Here is a 13,403-nt window from a genome sequence, read left to right as displayed (position 1 = left end):
TCACATATGGAATATCAGTTTAGCTTTTCACATAGAGGTGGGATTTGGTCTTCCACTTTGTCATGTTTTCGACCATGGACCAAGCAAACCAGTAGATTTCCCTTGTGGGCGTCCAGTAACAGTTTGAATACTAAATGGATATATTGGCTGAATGCAGTAACCTAAAAGTTTTCACCAGGCAACTATGACTCTTCCATCGCTCACATCAAATGCAAAGTCATGAATTTGCATATATAAGACAGACCTAAAAATGCTATACCAACTCTACAAAGTGGGGCTGAGCCTTTCGACAGCATCCCTGCCGCCAGTGCTATGGGTAATAGTCACTAATTGTGAACTCTGCACACAGACTCTTGCATAGTTACTACCAGGGGTAGTCAACCTTTTTATACCTACCGCCTACTTTTGTATCTCAGTTAGTAGTAAAATTTTCTAACCACCCACCGGTTCCACAGTAATGGTGATTTATAAAGTAGGGAAGTAACTTTGCTTTATAAAATTTATAAAGCAGAGTTACAGCAAGTTAAAGAATATAATAATAATTACTTACCAAGTACTTTATGTCGGATTTTTGCTAAGTTTGGCAGAATAAATCTTTATAAGACAACTTACTATAATTAAATCTATCTTTTTATTTATACTTTGGTTGCTCCGCTATTGCCCACCATGAAAGCTGGAACGCCCACTAGTGGGCAGTAAGGACCAGGTTGACTACCACTGGTTACTACTGTCTTAACTGACCAAAACTTAACACTCCTCAGTTTGTTGATTTGAGTAAATGATTTTTACATAAAAACCTATATAAAAATCATTTGAGTCAATGATTTTTAAATAAAAAGAATTAGCTTTTTGAAATAAATGCATGTGTCCACAAAAAGCAGTTATGGCTATGTCACAGGTATATTACTATCATGTGTGATCTAAAGAAGAATAGACTTAGTAAATAGGTATCTTAAAATATTCTATTATTACAATTTGAATCATTACCAGAAGTCCTGTTGAAATTCACAATAAGTCTGTTTCTTGTATCGGTTACTTTGGTATCACATAAGAGTTATAGATTGCTAAGAAATTTTTTTAAACAAAAAATTAGTTTCAGTATACCTTAATTATGAGCAATTAAAATTAATATTCTTAATTAAGTTTATTCTGTTTTATATGTTGTAAAAATCAGATGAAAATTAAAACTTTATGCTTAAGACAATTTTAAGGTATAAAATACAGTTTCATCTATAGGATATACAATACTGTTGAATTTATTTAAGTTTATCAATATATTGAATAAGCTCGAAAAAGGAATACGGATCTCAAATTGAGTGTATAAATATATATAGTAACCATATAAAACAAAACCTGAGTTAAGAATTTAGAAATAATTTATTTAAGCATCGGTTGGATTACATAATTTATATTGCTTATAAAAATATGTATATGCTTAATGTCTTAAGAAAATTAATGCTTAAGAAAATATTGTTTTTAATAAGTTAAAGAAACAGTTTATAGGAAATGAAGAATGCACTCAAAATATTTACCATTTCAAAAATTATACTTTTTTTTCTTTATTTTTTGTGGTCTTAACATTTTGGAGACTATATTGAAATATAAATGTCTTATGCTTCTAATTAAATTGTATGATGCCGACACAGTGAATTGATTATAAGATAATATTTTACAGGACTTAACTAGAAATGTGATGGTATGTGTTTTTGCTATCATAGTACATATATAATAGAACTAGAAAGCCCGGTGGTCATACGAAATGACCGCTGTTCTAGATATTATAAATTGTAATTAAAATGATTTGTGCAAAGGTGTCTACTAATTCAAACTGAATTACCCAGGGCAGGCAGTGAGGACGCCCCTTTGCTTACTGCCCCACGGGGTTTCCCCCTTCTATTTGCTTAATTGCTTAAAGTAGAGTGCAATGAAGGAAACCACTGGTGGTACATTTCTTTTTTTTTTTTTTTTTTTTATATTTTATTTATTGATTTTCTTAGAGAGAGAGGAGTGAGAGAGAGAGACAGAGAGAGAGAAGGGGGAGGAGCAGGAAGCATCAACTCCCATATGTGCCTTGACCAGGCAAGCCCAAGGTTTCGAACCGGCGACCTCAGTGTTCCAGGTCGACGCTTTATCCCACTGCGCCACCACAGGTCAGGCCTGGTACATTTCTTTAAGAGCCACCGCTAGCTCAATAAATAAAGGTGATTTAAATAATAAAATGTTAATTCACATGTCAAAGATCTCTTTGTACACAACATTTCTTGTGTAGCTCTTTCCATCATTTTTAAGCTCGCCTTGCAGAGGACCATCAATTATTTTTAATTTTACGTTCGTTCTTTCACGAACTCTTGAACAGGCAACATAAAGTTGACCGTGTGCAAATGCAGGCTCAGGTAAAAAAATGCCAACACGCTTAAGCATTTGGCCCTGAGACTTATTGATGGTCATAGCAAAGGCAAGTTTTACAGGAAATTGTCTACGTCTCAATTGAAACGGCAACCCTGTTTGAGATGGAGCCAAATCAATTCTTGGAATGACATGTATTTCACCTTTAGAGGAGCCAGTCAAAGACTTAGCTATTATGACATTATTTTTCAATTGGAGAACCTCTAGTCTTGTACCATTGCAAAGACCCCTTCTGGTGTTAAGATTTCTTAACAGCATAATAATTGCTCCAATCTTTAACCTCAATTTGTGAGGTGGCATGCCAGAAGGCGGGACTATTTGAATGCCGTGGCAACTTCACCCCATTGGCTAGTACAGTTCCACAAGCAGCCAATAAGCTATCGGCGACAAACAGACACTTAAGCCGCATATAATAAAGATGTCCTCCAACTTTTGTTTTATTTATTATACATTTTGATAACAAGTATCTTTTAGTTAGAAGATGTAAAGTATTATGGATTTCTTTTAACCAAATATGGCAGTTAAAGTTCTATTAAACTCAAACACAGAAACTGATAGTTATTAAAACACTGCCTTTAAAGAAATTGCTGAAGAATATATATCACATTGAGTGATGCCCTAAATATAATTCAGTAATGATAACTCGGGTATATTTATCAGTTAAAAGCTTAGGTTTCTTGAGGAGAACTGCAGATTCTCAGTGTGAGAGTCCGGAGGTGGCTCTGAGCTGCCGAGTGTAGATCTGATTACACGGTGTGAAGCTGTGGGACCACTTCTCTCTGCTCCAGATTCTGTTCCTTGGATTATTTGCATAATTTAATTCATGAAAATTCATCAGTGAATTATCCAGTTTTCTGATATATGTAGCTAGGGCAAGATAAATTTACCTTATTTAAGATAGTTTTTATTTTTTTTGTATACCTGCTAAATATTTAACTAGATAGTTTTAAGCTAAAATATATGCTTTGATAATTTAGTTGCTTGCCAGAAATATCTAATAAATGCTAGTTGTTATGCTCATGATTAATAAAATAGAAACATTTTAAATTTATTACTTTTAGCCCTAATTTTAGTAGAAATTTCATTTATATAATCCAAAATATAGTAGTATAAAATTTTCTACTATAGAGCTTAAGAATGTTTTTCTTTATTCATGCCTATCAGTAGGATATTATTTTGGTTAATGGATTGGATTAATTTGATTCATTACAGACATAGTAGCTTTGATTTAGGACCTATCTTGAACTTCAAAGTTTAGAATTTTGGTGCGTTATGTTTTTTTTTTAAGATGCTCTCAGAATGGGTCATTTTATAAGTTTTTTTATCACAAATTTTAAATTTGCAATGGCGTTAAAATAAACATACACATAGCTTTAAAACAACATCAAAAGACTAATCATTAGCAATTTTAGTTTATTAACTATCAGGAAAATTAATTATATAATTAAATAATTGGAACTTAGCTTGATACCTCATATTCTATTAGAAGGTGTTAGTAAAAGTATTAATTCAGCTCATATCCTATTACGATACATAAACTAAAGTGCAGATCTGTGTTCAAAATAATAAATTGCTTTTGTGAAAGCTGGTCTTTTTGCACCGGATATTTAGCAATCATTTATTGAGTGCCCACTGATAAGGTGATAGCTGAGAAAGTGACATGGGGGATGGCAAGGGACCTCAGAATTAGTAGGATGGAAACTTGCTCTCAGGCAGCACCTAAGGAGGAAATATAACTGGTGAAAAGAATGTCAGGTCTAAGGCTGATTCCCTGTTCTACTCTTGAATGAGTAACGAGTTATAAACTCTGAGCTTCTGTTTTTTCATCTGTAAAATACTAATAGAATTACCTACCTAATTGTGTTCTTAATATTAACATAGATAACTATTCATGGCATCTAGTACAGAGTCTTTATTAAGTAAGCACTTAATATATCCTGATAATTTACTTTTTTTCTGATAATTTATTTTTAGTATTAGTAGTTAGTAACAACAATTGAAAGACTCATGTACATCTGGATATAACACAATGTACAAGTATGAAAAAGTGTGGGAATGATTTATTTTCCCTGGAGATGTTGGAGACGAATCATTAGAAGTGGCCTTAAAATTCCCACAGATGAAGTTGGCAGTAGAACCAATAAAGTAAAATGAAGCTGAAGGCCTAGAAACATATTACAAATGCATGGAGGTTTTGAACAATGGGAAAAAGGATTTAGAGAGATGATGCCTTAAGGCAGTGGTCTCCAACCTTTTTTGGGCCACAGACCGGTTTAATGTCAGAAAATATTTTCACGGACTGGCCTTTAGGGTGGGATTGATAAATGTATCACATGACCGAGACAAGCATCAAGAGTGAGTCTTAGACGGATGTAACAGAGGGAATCTGGTCATTTTTTAAAAATAAAACATCATTCAGACTTAAATATAAATAAAACAGAAATAATGTAAGTTATTTATTCCTTCTCTGCGGACTGGTACCAAATGGCCCACAGACTGGTACCGGTCCACAGCCCTGGGGTTGGGGACCACTGCCTTAAGGCCAATAATGAAGAAACATGGAATATCATGACCTTAAATCAAGTAATTTGCTAACTCTGAAAGAGGACCCCACTTAATTTCTAGATTATGCTCTCCTTTTTTCTTTATTATTCCTCTTCTTTCTTCTCTTGTCTTTCCTTCCTTTCTGTAGTTGTTGATGTAGTGAATGACAGCTTCTTTGTTCACCATCTTCCCAGACTTTAATCCTGCACCACAGTAACTAGATATTAGTTCCAGAACCACAGGAACCGGTGCTGGGCTTACCCACTGTTATGTCTCCAGTACCTGTCATGTAATTACTCACAGAATCACAAAGGAACTAAGTAAAGCACAACAATAGATAAAAAAATAAAAGGTAGTCTGTGATGAATGATTAAGAGAGGAGCATATGAATTCTTTGAAGGCTCAAAAGAATCAAGTATCACATGTATCTGAAATCATTAGGGAATGTTTTATTTTAACTTAACCACAATCATAACATTCATTTCCCCTTATGTAGGTATAAGGGTTTCTATTATTTTTTTAATGAAGTTTTACAAACTTGTATGTATTTTTGTTAGCTCAGTGGCTACAAAGCTAATTTTGTAAAGTGTAAATGGAAGTTTCTTTTATAAGCTGTTTCTCAAACAATCATATTAACTCTGAGATCTCTTTAAGTACTTACCTTCTTGCTCATCCACACTCTTGTAAAAGTCAGAGCCCTCTTCTTCTTCCTTTTACTAATCCCCCTTTTTAAAAATTTCCCTGTCTACTCCTGTCAGTTTACAATTCTAAAATTGTGTTTAGGTTTTTCCTGTTTTGTCTACCTTTTCATTTTATACTTCCTTGAGTAATAGTTTTTACTATCAGATATTTATTACTTTACAAAAAATATTGTTGTTGTTTTTTACAATGATGACCCTCTCACTGTTCATTTGAATATCCTTCTCTAACAAAAAATTTATTTTTCAAGTATCACTTTAAGTGGTATTATTTTCTGAGTCTGGAGTGAATTTTTTTCTTTATCTTAGTGTATGTTTTATAGTGAGGTTGTGCTTTGCCTTTCCATATATTACTGCTCTGCTGTCCGCGTGCCAGTTTCTGCTAGTCTGTATTCACCACCATATAGATTTTCTCTCTTCTCTGAACCTTTGACTTCTGTGTACTTTCTCTTGAAATGTCTCTCCTCTTCTTAAAGCATTTCCAAGTGAACTAAAAGATAAATTTGTCTCTGAGGCCAAAAGTGCATTGTTAAATATGAATTCTTTAAATGTTTACATTGATGCCATAAATATTTTAGCAATAAAATATCAAATATACCAGTATAGTATAAATTATAAATACACTATTATAACCTTAGTGTTTTCATGTCTCCTGTTCAGCATAATTTTTATATTTAATTATAAAACTATTAAAGCATGTTTCAATAGGTAAGACAAACAATACAAGATATACAAAGGCAATGTTATCTCTTTATCTCCTTCTCATCCCGTTTCTATTTCTAATTACTGTGGTGGATGTCAATTCATATTTCTATTTCGAAACCCCCCCACACACACACACACACATTTACCTATACATTAGGATAATGTTATAGAAATTGTTCTTCAACTTGATATGTCTCATATAGCACTATTTTATGGATATCTTCTCAGATCTTCATGAATTTTCAGAGCCATGCAGCATTCTTGAAGTACAGTATCTTTTTAATGTTTATGACTATTTTCACTTCCTTGTCTATAAATTTTCCATAAGCCAGAAGAAAATGCTGACAGGTTTAAAGAAGAGTTAACTGTTTTCATACTTAATAAGATATCATAGAAAAGTAAAAGGTAAAGCATAAAATAGGAAAAAAACAAAGTATATTATCTTCCATATACAAAGAGCACCTATAAATTGACAAGAAAAAATACCCATTAGTAAAGAGACAATATGCAGAATAAGTTTAATGAGTAGTCATAGATACTTTGATCCAACAAGTCCACTTCTATGAAAATATCAAACAAACATATTCACAAAAATATGAAATAACTTATATACAGAGTTATTTATTACAGGATTGCTTTCAAGTAGAAAAGACTGGAAACAATATAAATGTCCATCAAACAAAGTTAAATAAATTATTGTCATTTCTAAGTAATGGAATACTACACAAGTGTAAAAATAAATGGGGACACTGTGTACTGACGGGCAAAGGTCTCCAGATGATGCGAGTGTTTCCTCTGGCCAGCATTGGCAAGCCTAGAGGAGAACTCTGTAGTAATGCGCAGCAGCTCACCACAGCATGCAGAATGAAATCATTTAAAATTGTATTTACCTGATAGCACGTGGTAATAGGACCACAGCAACAGAAACTATTTTGTGCCTACATGCTCTTGTGGTATATAAACATATCTGAAATAGATAGGTTCTAGTGCCACTACTCATTCAAACTATAAAATACAAAAAATAATTTTGCCAGTTTCATAATTCTCTTAAAGATAGTACTTATCAAAATCATTCTAAAAGCACAGAAAATAGGTGAAAAGGGGAAGGGATTAAACAGAAAACAAACAAAATACCAAATCAAAGAAATAAAACACAGACACAGACAATATTGTGTTGATTACCAGAGGGAAAGTGGTTTGGGCAGAGGTACAAGAGAGTTAATGGTGGGTAATTGGTGATAAAAAGAGACTTGACTTGGGGCGGAGAACACACAATACAATATACTGATGATATATTATGGAATTGCACACCTGGAACCTATATAATTTTATTAACCAATGTCACCCCAATTCAATAAAAAATAAAAGCAGAGAAAAGTTTTTTCATTTTTGTTTTTTTTCCCACTTAGAATGGATACCTTAAACACGGGATTCTCAAATCTTAACAAGCAGCAGAATCACCAAGGGAACTTGTTAAACCAGCTTGCTGGGCACCCCGCTCAGACTCCTTACCCTCAAGCCCCCTTCTTTAACACTTGCAAGAGCTTTGTAGAACATCACTCCTGTTTGTCATGTTGTTATATCTTTTTAGGTACTTCCATTCTTTGTCTTCTTTCTAAGAGGAAATTTCTAGTAAAGTCTTTTATTCAAGATTTCATATTTAATCTTTAGCCTCCTCTGTTCTGTTTTCCAATATTCTTAGTCTTAAATATTCCTATTAATTTTTTTTATTCCTAAACACACATTTTCATATATGAGGGATAAATCATTATATAGGTGTCATTTTATAACCACTTAGTCTTTTAAACCAAATTCATTTTATTAATGTTTATTATCCTTATACTGGCTAATTTACCAGCTCTGACAGAGATTCTCTAAATTCCTGTACAGAGAGTAGTAGAGCCTCCTTAGAACTAGATGGAAATGCAAATTCTCAGCTTGTCTAGGACCTACGTAATCAGAAAAGGAGATAGAGAGAAGGATCAGCATTTTGTGTTTAATACAAGCCCGCTCATGATTTTGAAGCATTCTACAAGTTGAGAGCTACTGCTTTTCTAAATATAGTGTTTTCACTTGCAATGTATTCTTTAATCCCTATAGTAATCCTGTGACACTAGTAGTTATCTGTGGACTGGGGAAAATAAAATCAAAGAGATTAAGTAATTTGTTCTAAGTAATACTGCTATTTCATAATATTTTTAAATTTTTGGTCTTTGTCAAATAGTATGTTCTTTCCTTTGAATATATTGAAACACTATCAGTTACTTAAGCATTCTAGTTTTTAAAAAATAATAATTATGCATGAATTTTAACAAGCATCTCATGTGAAGAATACTTTTTTTTTTGGCAAGTCAAATAATAGGACCAATTCACGTTTTTTTTTCCTCATGCAGGACTGAGTTTATTATATATATTTAAACTGAATGGCTTTTAAACTAAAAATAAGCATATAAGACATTTTAAAAATGCATTAACCTAACAACCTTCAAGTAAAAATATAAAGTTTTATAAAACAGTTAAAATTGACCAAATTATTGACTTGAATTTACTCTTCTAATCTTTTAATGACACATGCCTATTTAACTGATATTTGTTTACCAACAGTGTTTTTAAGATTAATTTGGAGTTATTTCTGCCAAGTGAAACAACACTGTCCTTTCTGTCAGTTATAGTTTTCACATGAATCTATTTAAATTAATTAACCAAATTAGCAAACCATTAAATCCAGAATGTTTAGAGAGACCCAAAATCTTGTAATGGCTTCTGTTGGAGCCTCTAGAGACAAAATTCCTAATAAGAAAAAAGTTTATTTTACTGAACAAGACATGATGGATTCTTCAATAAAAAGAACTTGCTACTTTAAGTTGTAACAAATATTTCTCTTAGGTGCAGTACAAAATAATTTGCGAAATGATAAGTTGACAAGTCAGACTGAAATAATTAATGAAGATATAGAGTCATATTTTATTTTCCCATATGTTCTTCATATCTGTTATTTCAACAAGATTTACAACAAAATGGTTGGATCTTGATAACATTATACGGAGTGAAATAAGTAAATCAGAAAAAAACAAGAACTCCATGATTCCATACATAAGTGGGACATAAAAACGAGACTAAGAGACATGGACAAGAGTGTGGTGGTTACCAGAGAGCGGGGGAGGGAGGAGAGGGAGGGAGAGGGAGAGGGGAAGGGGGAGGGGGAGGGGCACAAAGAAAACTAGATAGAAGGTGACGAGGACAATCTGACTTTGGGTGATGGGTATGCAACATAATTGAATGACAAGATAACCTGGACATGTTTTCTTTGAACATATGTACCCTGATTTATTGATGTCACTCCATTAAAATTAATAAAAATTTATAAAAAATAAAGATTTACATAATATGGCCTTTGAATAATAGAGAATAGAAATTTGGTTGCATTATAAAACCCAGGCTCCATCTGGGAAATGATCTTGGGGCTACACTGCTTATATAAAATACCTTAATATTCCTTGATATTATATGTATAGGTAAACTAAGATATATTAGGGATTTTTTAAAAATCTTTGTAGTGGTGGTTTAATTTATGTTTTCTTTTAAACTCTTACCTTAGGAGAAGAAAATTAAGTTGGTGGTGATTATTAACTAACCTGACACAGTAGTCATCTCAGTGGTTGTTAATATCTAGACCTCATCCCTAGATAATCATAATTGGTTTTAGGGAAGACCCAGAAATCTATTTTGAGACACCAGCAGTGATTCTGATAAAGTGATTCTAGGCCTCAATATAAGAAACTTTAAAAGAGAAGCTACTTCTTCAGGCAAATGCACTAAAATTACCAAAGATAGCCTGACCTGTGGTGGTGCAGTGGATAAAGCGTCGACCTGGAAATGCTGAGGTCGCCGGTTCGAAACCCTGGGCTTGCCTAGTCAAGGCATATATGGGAGTTGATGCTTCCAGCTCCTCCCTTATCTCTCTCTGTCTCTCCTCTCTCTCTCTCTCTCTCTCTCTCTCTCTCTCTCTGTCTCTCGCTCTCCTCTCTAAAATGAATAAATAAAAAATTTAAAAAATAATAAAATTACCAAAGATAAATACTCTAGATACTGCTGTAGCCTCCTCCCTCCAGCTGGTACTCTGCTTCTATAACCAAATTGGGCTGTCCACTAGTAATTCTTTCTCACCATAAGAGTAGTGTTTCAGTGTGGACCCTTGGAACATATCTATCATTGTATAGCTGGTGCTTAGTACATGCTTGGCACACAATAGATATTGTGTGAATATCTAGGAATGGATGAATGAAGGAGACCCATTAGCATACAGTTTTATCTTCTCCCTTAAATTATACATGTCTTTCATAGACAGAACTATGTCTTGTCCATTTTCATATCTCTCCTTTTTTTTAAAATTTTTTTTAATTCATTTTAGAATTAAAATGAGAGGGAGAGACAGAGAGAGAGAGAGAGAGGAGAGACAGAGAGAGAGAAGGGGGGGAGGAGCTGGAAGCATCAACTCCCATATGTGCCTTGACCAGGCAAGCCCAGGGTTTCAAACCGGTGACCTCAGCATTTCCAGGTCAATGCTTTATCCACTGCACCACCACAGGTCAGACTTCATATCTCTCCTTTTGAGAGTATTTTACATATATGTGGTAAATATCTATTAAGTAAAAAATATATATTATTTTTTCTTACTTAATCCATCATATTAGATTCTCATCTCCGTGAAGGCAGTGACCTTGCTTCTTTTTCAAGCAGTTTTCTCAGGGCTTGGTAGCAACCTACATGCTCAGAAATGTTTGAATGAATAAATAAATTAATAAAATAATAAGAAACTTTATTTTGAGATTTTTAAAAACTTAATGTTGGACCTTGGCCAGGTTGCTCAATGGATAGATTGTTGGACCTGCACCCCAAGAAGTTCAATCCCCCTGAGGTCAGGGCACTTATGAGAAGCAACCAGTGTACAACTAAGTGGAATGAGTTGATGCTTTTCTCTCTTTTTCTCTCTCTCTTAAATCAATGAAAAAAAAATATTTTTTTAATATTTCGAAATTAGAAGCAGGGAGGCTGTCAGACAGACTCCCGCATGCGCCCGACCGGGTTACACCCGGTATGCCCACCAGGGGGCGATGCTCTGCCCATCTAGGGCATTGCTCTCTTGCAACCCGAGCCATTCTAGTGCCCGAGGCAGAGGCTGTAGAGCTGTCCTCAGCGCAGGGGCCATGTTTGCTCCATGGAACCTTGGCTGTGGGAGGGGAAGAGAGAGACAGAGAGGAAGGAGAGGGGAAGGGTGGAGAAGCAGATGGGCGCTTCTCCTGTGTGCCCTGACTGGAGATCGAACTCAGGACTTCCACATGCTGGGTCCATGCTCTGCCGCTGAGCCAACCAGCCAGGGCCTACTGGAAAAAAATTTAAAGTTAGTGTTGAGGGCTAATGAAGCTTTGTGTGTGATAAACTTTATTTTTTACTTAAAGGAAAAATAATTAGCCTTACCCTGTAAAAAGGACTTAGTTGAAAAATATTCCTACCTTTTGCAGTAGACAGGATAATAGAATTTGACAGATTCCGTACTGGGGAAACTTCAGCAGAGCATTATGGTTAACAGAATTTTCTATATAACTTTGTATTAAATAGCTTTTGTCAGTAATTATGAAAATATCACAGTTATATTAAGTGACAGTCTCTTGACATCCTATGAGGCAAAGATGTTTCCCCAGAAAGCTAGAGCCTGTAAAAAGCAGGTTTGGTTTCTTTAGTTGAAAATAAGGAAAGCAGAATTGTCCTGTACCTGTAAAACTTTCTGAAATAAATTTTATTAGTGTACTCTTTAGAACTATTATTTTGATCATATTTTCCAAAACACATTGGCATCAGCAAATACGTTAGAACTCTGACAAAGCATGAAATCTCAAGTTTTATATCCTTGAAGACAGTAATTAACTTATATAAAATTTCTCTAGGTAACTTGCAATGCTTGTTTTATGTTCCTTGAACAGCTTTTTATTGAAGAGTTTTGGGTCTTCTCCAGATTATCTGGTCTCCTTTACTTTAAATATACCCTGAAAGGATATTATTAACATGCCAGTTTCTTGAATGATTATTTGAGATTTTACCTTGTGAATTTCAATTAGCATCCAATATGTGGACCGTGTTCTTTCACAAGTTTATTTCACAATATACAATGGGTTTATTATATAATGTGTTATACATTTGTGTCATTATCTCATTCTGGTCTAATCACAGACAGACCTCCTTCACTTTTGAACTTTTGTGTTAGTCCTTAAAATGACCTTCTCTTTTACTGAAACAGCTGGTTGCATATCCTCCTATGTGTGCACTGTGCAAATAATTACAAAATTCTAGTTTTCAGGAAAATGCAATTAACAGAATATAGAGAGATATTGGAGAGAAGAAGCAAGAATTAGAAACTTCACATTGCTGAGGCAGTAAGGGAATGTCATGGTGACTCCAGAGAGATTCAAAGTTGTCAGCCTGATTGGAAGCTGTGCTTAGAACTGGACATGAAGTTGGCCAAAGCACCATGCTCATTATCCTTAGATTGTATGTCTCAGCTTGATAAAAATGTCAGTCATCTAAAGAGGCTTTTATGCTTTTATTTACACCATATAACATTGAAAAAGATCAGTTGCCCATATGAAATAATAAGGTTATTTTTTATCATAGTAATGGTTCTTTGGGAAGGCTGGGGTTGAGCTGCATATGGGGAAAGTGAAGGCCAAAGAAGAGAGAGAGAAGGCAGACCCTGACAGGCAGCATATATAGGATGCTAGTTATGCCATTATTTCTTCTTTCCAATTGCATTTGCATTCTGCCTTATGATTGTCCCAAAAGTAGGATTATCCACTTCTCTTTGACAAAGCATCCAGTCTCATGTGTTTCCCCTAATTCAGATTTCCACAGTCACTTTGTGAATAATTCCACAGGAAGTTCTACCACAACAAAAATTCCAAATACCTCTCTAAAAGCATTTTTAAGTAGTCCCCAAAACCGTATTTTAAATGTTTGTTGTTAGACCTGATTTTGTTCAAGGAAGAGTAGAGTGTT

The sequence above is a fragment of the Saccopteryx bilineata genome, chromosome 5, assembly GCF_036850765.1.
Source record: "Saccopteryx bilineata isolate mSacBil1 chromosome 5, mSacBil1_pri_phased_curated, whole genome shotgun sequence".
NCBI classification, from domain to species: Eukaryota; Metazoa; Chordata; class Mammalia; order Chiroptera; family Emballonuridae; genus Saccopteryx; species Saccopteryx bilineata.
Note: the sequence above shows the minus strand (reverse complement) of the source record.